Raw genomic sequence first — 8,113 nt, 5'->3', positions numbered from 1 at the left:
TCTGTGTTTTCTAATTGCTGAGCTCTGTTTAAAGGCCTGAGCTATAATATGCGTGTGCTTTATCACCAAAGTAATGGATGTACAGAAACAGGAATGTGTAGTCTGATCAAATCAGAAAGAAGATATTATCAATGTGCAGATGAAGGTAGACAGGAGTTCTGACTGCTCCACTAAAATGCTTCAAAGAATGAACTGGAGTGGAGGGAGGTGGTGAGCAAAAAAAAGAGAGAGAGATAGTAATTAAAGTTAATTACTCTTGTTACTATGGTAGCAACCCAGAACAAGCAAAGTTAGACACACATTCAAGGTGAATCCCAAACAGGGCCATGTGTTTTCCTTCACCAAGAAGCTAGGAGCAGACAGTTATTTGACAGGATTAAATTCCATTGTTAACCCACTTTAGTCCAAAGACAATCTTCCTCTTTGATCAGTTCAGGGCTGTAACAGCACGAGTGTTTTCTGAATCCTGATATCTCTTATCCATAGTTACAATGGCCATTCTTTCAAGATGGCCAATTAGGTGGTATCTTGTTTGGGGTCCCCCAGAAGCTGACCCTGAGATAAGGATTCAAGTGCAAGTAGTTTACTTGGGGAAGGGGGAGGGAGTGACCCCAGGAAGTACCAGTAGGGGAGTGGAGAAGTAAAACAGGAGAGGGAGCTAATAAATAAATAGTGTGTCTTAGAGCAAGTTTCCAACCTGGGCAACTAGCACGTAGTCCCACTGGGGAGCCCTGGGAGCCATTTAAGAACATGTGCGTCAGAGTTATCCTGCCCTAGGTGTGAGGGAGCTGGGGTATTTATCTACTAACCATCAGTCATGGTTGAAGCCTGCTCCTGGGAGGTGTTAATTCCCTGGCACTTTCACACTTGCATCCTAGCCAATGAAATGGGAGCAGGAGTGATATGCATCACATCCAGACCCAGCAGAGGAAATCCTCTCCTGCCCTATTCTCCCTACACTTTTCCCTTTCTGGATGACTGGAGCAGAAGTAACTCTGGGTGACCACAGCAGCCATGAGTTGAAGAAGGAAGAACCCCAAGATGAAAGGAACCTGGGCCCCTGAATCATCACGTGGAGAACTCCCCACCAATTGGGAGTGCCCATTTTGGACCTTGTAAAAGAGACCTGAAACTAATTTCTGAGCCATTACAGATTTTTGGTGAGCTTGTTACAGCAGCTAGCATTACTTTAATTAACACATTATTCTTTTAATACTTTCCAATCTGATATGCAGACATCTCACTCATGCTTTAACTTGAATCTCATTGGTTTCTAGGGAGGTTATATAGCAGTTGATATATAACTCAAATATTCTCCAGTCGTCTCCATTTGGAGGGCATGAGGAGGTCACTGTATCAGCGCAATCAGAATTCCACTGCTCTCACCTGTATGAAATCAGGCCCTCGTCCCCACCACACACACACACACACACACTCACTCACTCACTCACTCACTCTCCTTGACATTCCTCCACCCTCTCTGAGATTCCCCAGTGAGTATCTCACAACAGTTCCCACATCATCCCAGATGCCCACCTGACCCTCCCTCCCAGGTGGTTCTAATCCAGGTGGCTGACCTGAACACCCCTGAGGTCACATCTGACCCACTGCTGACATTACTCTGGGCTTCTGTCCCTCCTTCTCCTGCCCGTAGGGAAGCCCCATCTCTGTCTTTATTCTCTTCTCTTGTGGGGGGGATCCCATAGGAGAGGTGCTTGGACTCCTAAAGGCTAGCATTCTTCTAGGTATTTCTTTATGCACATAGCCCTCTCCTCTTCCAGAAAACATAGATGCTCACAGAATGACTGGGTGAGGACAGGAGTCAAGTCATATTGTACCTGGGATCCCTAGTCTTTTGTCCTATGGCAGAGATTAACAAGTTACCTATGTGCTGAATTCTCTCCCAGGCATCCAGATGCTCCTGCCTAAAAGATTTAGCTTCTTTTGGGCCTGCCTCAGGATCATCAGATGTATGTGAACCCCAAATGTGAACCATGTTCAATTTCTTTTGCAGGAGCCTCTTGACATCTGTGAAATTAGTGGATGTGAATACAAAAGAAGAGGAGGAAGAATGGTCTCTCACCTATTTCTGCAAGCCAAGTATGTTTCAGCCTCAGCTCTGACCCAGCTGGGACCACAGTCGCCCAAAACGTATGGATCACACGAGGGGGTTTTTCTATGAATTGTTATCTGTCACACAAGAGCCCTTTTCTCCAGGCTAGAGTTCTTCTGACCAGTCAGAATCTCCTACCTCCAACCCTCCGCCCCAGATTCCTTTTGGTCTCTGACGAAATGAGGGTCTTTCCTCTCTGGTCAGATGGCCAGCTGCAGCATGGGCTTCTGGTCCCAGAACACAAGCTAATCCCCAGAGCAATGCCTATAGCTTACCCTGTGGAAGGGCTGGTCCGCGGCAAGCACAGGCCTCCAGCCTCCCCGGAGAACACCAGGCAGGAAGAGGAAATCCAGAGAACTCATCTCCGCGTCTAAGACTGAGGTTGTTGCGACTCCATTGCCTTGCTTGGGTTGTACCCAGAACAAACATGTAAGGAGCCACGTCAGTGGCCCCAGCGGGAGGAGTAGGGTGTATCAATCAGAGTCCCAACAGGAAACAAACTCACCCCAGATGGTTCAAACAAAGAGACCTTAATAAAGAGAGTCCTTCACATCAGTACTTCATTCGTTCTTATGGCTGAATAATATTCTACTGTGTGGGTATACCACAATCTCCATAATTCTTAGCTCCGTAAGCGAGTGATTCTCAAAATGCAGTCTCCAGACCAGCAGCAGCCGCAATCCCTGGGCACCTATCGGAAATGCAAATTCTTGGGCTCACTCACCCTATCAAGGAAGCCCAGCAATCTGGTTTTTAACAAGCCCTCCAGGTGATTCTGATGCATGCTCCATTATGAGGCACAGGTGAACCCTGAAAACATTATGCTAAGTGAAAGAACCAGATGCAAAAAGTCACATATCGTATGAGTCCTTTTATATGAAATATCCAGAATAGGAAAATCTGTAGAGACAGACAGCATGTTAGTGGTTACCAGGAGATGGGGAAAGATGGAAATGGGGGGTGGTTACTTAATGGGTACAGGGCATACTTTTGGGGCGATGAAAAAGTTTTGAAACTAGAAAGAGGTGGCATTTGCACAACATTGTGAATGCACTAAATGTCCCTGAATTTTACACTTTTTTTCAGTTAACATTCTTTTTCTAAAAAAATTATTTTATTGAGGTCATATTGGCTTATAACATTGTATAAATGTCAGGTGTACATTATTACATATCAGTTTCTGTATAGACTGCATCATGTTCACCACCAATAGTCTAGTTTAATCCTTCACCATACATATGTGCCCCTTTACCCCTTTACCCCTTTACCCCTCCCGCAACCCCATTCCCCTCTGGTAACCACTAATTTGTTCTCCTTATCCATGTGTTTATTTATCATCCACAATGAGTGAAATCAAACAGTGTTTGTCTTTCTCTGTCTGGCTTATTTTGCTTAGGGTAATACCCTCAAGTTTCACCCATGTTGTCGAAAATGGCATGATTTTGTTTTTTTATGGCTGAGTAGTATTCCATTGTATATATATACCACATCTTTATCCCTTTGTCTGTTGATGGTCACTTGTGTTACTTCCACATCTTCACTATTGTAAATAATGCTGTGATGAACATAGAGATGCATAAATCTCTTTGAATTGTTGAGTTCATCTTCTTTGGATAATTACCCAGTAGTGGGATAGCTGGATTATGTGGTATTTTTATTTTTAATTTTTTCAGAAATCTCAATACAGTTTTCCAGAGTGGCTGCATCAGTTTGCGTTCCCACCAGCAGTGTATGAGGGTTCCCTTTTCTCCACAACCTCTCCAACATTTGTTATTTCTTGTCTTGTTAATTATAGCCATTTGACAGGTGTAAGGTGATATCTCATGAATTTTACACTTTAAAACAGTCAATTGTATGTTATGTGGGTTTCACCTCAACATGAGAAAAAGAGTTAAGGAGGGGAAAAAAAGCTGGAAATACAGCCAGAAACTAGCAATAACAGGAAGTGGTGCTACCCTAGGCCTGAAGAAACAAGGGGAGGGTATCGGCATGGCAACAGTAAAGCCCAGTAAGAAACGGAACAATGGAGGAGGGATCTCCCAGTGAGCAGTAGCCAAGAAGGGGGCAGCAAATGTCAGAGACATTGCACCTATGCAGGGAGGGAGGGGATGGGGGATAAAGACCCAAATCTCTCCCTTCTCACTCTGTTATCTCCTCTCATTGGCCAAAGCCATACAGAAGCCTGAGGATAAGGGAGCCCAGGAAGGAGAATTCATAGACGGCAGCCTCACAAGGCACAGAGCAGGATGGAAACGTGTACAGAATGGATTGGAGGAGTGGATGAGCAAAACATGGAATAACCAGCACATCCAGGCTGGCTAGTAGGGCAAGGATAGTCTGACCACATTTTAGTCGATTTCCTTCACAAGCTGAATAAATCCCCCTTTCAAAGTTTATGATGGAAGAGGTACTCAGAAGGAAACATTTCTCAAACGTGGTCCAGACAGAGTCCTTTCTAAAAAGCCAGCAGACAGAATCCTCAGAAGCTGACCTCTTAGCCACTGCCAAGAAGCAGAGAGAGCTTTAATAAAAGGCAGTCCTTTGGTCTCCGGCTGCCTCCCTGAGTCACAGAAAGCTTTTCACCTATAGAGAAACAAAGCTCATATAGTGCTGCCAGGTACCTGGAGACCCCTGGTTACCTGCCCTCCTGTCCCTTTGTGGGGAGAAAAAGAAATATCCATGAGAATTCGAGGTTGCACACATCACCTTTAGAAATCCCCAGGTGCGCCGATCATTTTTCCACTTCCTTGACCTTCTGATTTCACCCAGGAGGCATCTTAAAAATAAGAGCCCTTCACACATGCTTGCAAAAGCAATGCCAGTTGGCCAGAGATGATCTGGGTCTGTTTCGTGCACAACCCTGACACCACACAGCCTCCCGTGTTGCAGGAAGGCGCAGGTGGAAGTGATATCAGGCTGCTGTGGCTGCTGCCATGGCTGCTGTTTAAAAGCAACCTCCCTGGGTGCCAGCCATAATTGGTTGTTCTGTTCCACTGAGGACCCCATCAAAAGGAACTGCAGGGGGTGGTTTCCCAGATCATTGTTCCTCATTGGTTCTGAGTTACCAAGAAAACACGGAAAATTACATTAATCAAGGAAAGGGAACTTTGGACTGAAATGTTGCAGGAGTCGCTGTAAAGCAGGCCCCAGGAAAAAGGCCTTCCCCCCAGCAAACAAACTGGAACTGTGTGCAACCCGAAGCCAGAATGCTGTCCCTTTCACTGGTTTTTCAATCCCAGGTTTAAGAGATTTGATTTATTAAAGTTTTTAAACTTGAACCTCATAGATAAATTTCTCAGCCAACATTGATGGATTTCTACCATCCATCATCATGCTTTACTGTGACGTGGCTCTTACAAAGTGCTTATGCCCCCAACTTTGTTCAAAAATAAGTAGAAAAGGATGAATGGAGAAATCCTCAGAATTTTGTTATCTCAGAGACTAGACATACCACACACACACAACTAATATCCTCTAAGGTCTAGCCTTCTGCTATGGCCGGTGGAGGGGAGGGGGACTATAACAAAATTATAAAAATAGCTTCTGTCTTTCCCTGCTTGTTTCCCTTTGGAAAACTCTTATTTATCCTTAAAAACCCAATTTATAAGCCACCTTTTCTTTATGTTCTTCCCTAACCATTCTGATCCTCTCTGAGTCTACTGTTGTTGTTTTCACACTATTGTAACTTTTATATATTCACATCTGTCTCTTCTTAGCTCTGCAGAATCTCTCATTTTGTCACCCTACACTCCCAGAACCTAGCATGGTCCCTAGCACATAGTAGGTGCTAAATAAATGCTTGTTGAACTCAGTTGAGTTGGAGGCTTGGGCTCTAGTTCCAGCTCTTTATCCTTAAATAGCTTCACCTGTGGACATCTCCATTTCCTTGGGTATAAAATGAGATCAACCGTTTCCTATCCTGCTGTCTTCGTCAGCTCGGCTGCTCTAACAAGACACCACAGAGTGCACAGTTTAAATAGACATGTATTTCTCACAGTTCTGGAGGCTGAGAAGTCCAACATCAAGGTGCCCACAGATTCAGTTCCTGGTGGGGCTCTCTTCCTGGCTTGTAGATGGCCGTCTTCTCATTTTGTGCTCACATGGCCTTTCGTCAGTGCATGCACATGGAGAAAGCCCGATCTGTCTTCCTCTTCTTATAAGGGCAACAATCCCATCATAAGGGCCCCACCCTGATGACCTCATCTAAACCTAATTACCTCCCAAAGGCCCCACTTCCAAACACCGCTACACTGGGGTGAAGGCTTCAGCATATGAATTTTGAGGGGACACACATTCAGCCCTTAATATCTGCCTACTTCCTAAGCCTGTTGTTAGGGTCAACGAAGAGGAGTTTGAGTAAACGTGACTGGGAACTTCGGATCTCTGTTCAGGTGTGAAGGATGATTTCAGGATAATTGCCGAGCCATGCCAAGACCCATGTATAGCTTGGTGTCTCACCACCTCGCCTCCCCCTTGACCTCCAAGGCTGGAAAACAGTAACATCAGTCAAGTCAGACTATGCCACTTCATCTGTCATAAAACGCTACTCACAAAGTCAAGTGACCTTCATTTGATTGATGAGGAGAAGGGAGCTTAGTTTTCTCCTAAAAAGTTTGCAGTGACTCATTCCCTAGAATTCCCTAGCTTGATGAACTGTTGCTCATGAAAATGTCGTTTTGCCACAGGACGTTCCATAGAACTTTTGTCCCCAAAAATACTAACGGTGGTCCACGAAAAAATAAGTAGACATAAGAGATGAATTTGTGGCCCAAAAAGGTTGGAAAACACTGAGTTAAACAAAGGTCAATGAGTTTCTTTCCTGCAGGACTTCTCAGAGCTTTTATTGTTCATATATGCACTGCCAATCTTCAAAACTGAGGCTAAAGTATGCTTTCTTAGGAAATCGGCCAAGAATGTGGGGCTTGGAATCTTGGTTATGTCCATTTCTATCAAGAAGAGAGAAGACTAAGTATGGAATTGGGAAATGAAATGAGGAAAGGATCTTGAAAAGTTAATTCTAACATAGGTACCCCTTACTGAGCCACTATGTACCATGTTAGACATTTCACATGCATCATCTCATTTAATCCTCCCAACAACCGTGTGGGTTAGGGAGCATTCGCTCTCACACCCACCCCACCCTTACCTCCTTTCTGCCATGCTGCATCAGTACGGTTTTTCCAATTATTTCTATAGTATGAGAGACAAGTTTTTTTCCTACCTGTGACTTTCAGAACCTTCCTTGAAGAGTTGCAGTGGTGGTATCAGAACACGCTGATTTAGTTATAAATTCAAAAGGACAGAAGAGCTTACACCGGGATCATTGAAGCATTTGCTTCCACCCATAACCAAAGAATCACACCGTTGAACTCTTCAGCCTCTGTGGGCCTTTTGAAGGTAGGATGAATGTATTGTATTTATTGCCATGTATCATCTCATTATAAAACCAAGATGAACATGGCTATTTTGATGGATTGTCTACTGATATAACTTCATACAATTATTTTTCTTATTCTTTGGTACAGACAAGTGAATTTTTCTTAATCTCATATGAACTGAGAATAAATGCACCTTTGGAAAACTTTGGTGTTTTTATTTGAGCTGTACGTACATATAAGGAAACTAAAAATGGAGAGTTTGCCATGCAAATAGAGCTGCCAGACAAGTCCATGAGCCCCGTTGCCCAATTCCCAAGCGATTTCATCCCTGAGCAAACTTTACAGATGAATTCTCAGCTATGGCCATCCTATTAGCCCCCCAAAACTGAGACTGTGCAGTTGAACGACTCACCCAGGGTCACACAGTCAACAAATGGCAGAGCCTGAGTTCTTTCCTTAAGTAGCTTCGCTTCTCAAGGACAAGACAGATGAGTCGTTCTCAGAGCTAGAACATCAGAGCAAGGCCAGGTTGGCCATGACAGGATTTGAAGCTGAGACCCTTAGAATGGGACTCAAGCTGCCCCTCTCCGTCTGGGTCCATCTCAGTGAGACCTTGTTGAAG

Source organism: Equus caballus, chromosome 22 (genome assembly GCF_041296265.1).
Source record: "Equus caballus isolate H_3958 breed thoroughbred chromosome 22, TB-T2T, whole genome shotgun sequence".
Taxonomy (NCBI): Eukaryota; Metazoa; Chordata; class Mammalia; order Perissodactyla; family Equidae; genus Equus; species Equus caballus.
Note: the sequence above shows the minus strand (reverse complement) of the source record.